Source organism: Austrofundulus limnaeus, unplaced genomic scaffold (genome assembly GCF_001266775.1).
Source record: "Austrofundulus limnaeus strain Quisiro unplaced genomic scaffold, Austrofundulus_limnaeus-1.0 Scaffold296, whole genome shotgun sequence".
Lineage (NCBI taxonomy): Eukaryota > Metazoa > Chordata > Actinopteri > Cyprinodontiformes > Rivulidae > Austrofundulus > Austrofundulus limnaeus.
The window spans coordinates 645,695-646,434 of NW_013952698.1; the positions used below are offsets into that span (position 1 = coordinate 645,695).

The 740-nt window shown below is 37.0% G+C and overlaps 1 long non-coding RNA gene across 1 annotated transcript; it reads right to left on the reverse strand.

Moving 5' to 3' along the window:
- Positions 1-216: 216 nt before the first annotated feature.
- On the reverse strand, positions 217-740 carry LOC106526846 (uncharacterized). The gene is made up of 2 exons (XR_001311309.1): positions 673-740; positions 217-599 (listed from the first exon to the last, which is right to left on the reverse strand). It is a non-coding gene; the product is annotated as an uncharacterized LOC106526846 (long non-coding RNA).

Below are 740 nucleotides of genomic sequence, written 5' to 3' on the forward strand. Positions count from 1 at the left end.
TGTATATATATGTATGTATATATACATACATATATATACAACAGCTGGTTTTACTAAATGCAAGTAATGATTCTTGACTTCTGGGTTCAGTAGTTTTGAGAACTGTTAAACACGAAGGATTCTGGAGACAACAGTTTTGTGCAAAAGATATGTTAATTTTACTGGGCCAAAAAGTTACATTCATTTTGTTCCAAATAAACTACAAAAGAGAGCAACTTACTTTGTTCATTTATTTAATTATAAACATGTTCCCACCTTCAGTTTTACTTTTACATTAAAATTTTAGATGTAAACTTGCAAATTTTCAGTTCTGTAATCCCAACATTGCAAGCAAACTTTTTGGCAACATAAATTCACATTACATTAACATTTGCAGTTGGGTTTATGTAGCTCTATAAGAACTGCTCACAAAACTGAACAGCTGCAATGTAGATGTCGGAGCCAAAGGACTGGGATGCAGCTCTTGGATTAACCACTTCCTGTAAGCCTGCCATTTGTTCCTCAGTCAACGGACAGTCAGTGTTAGGAACGACAATGGTCGAATGGTTCTGGCAAGAGAGGCCACTTTCCTCCCACTCGATGTCTGGAATCTGGACAAGCTGCAATTTAAAATATATATTTTAGGAAAGAATGTGTATAAGAAACTTGAGTGCTAAAAATGAGCATCTTTACCTGTGCGTTTTCTGGTTCAGGAACAGGGTGATGTGTGTGACCCCAACACCCACAGCTGGTTGGGGCTC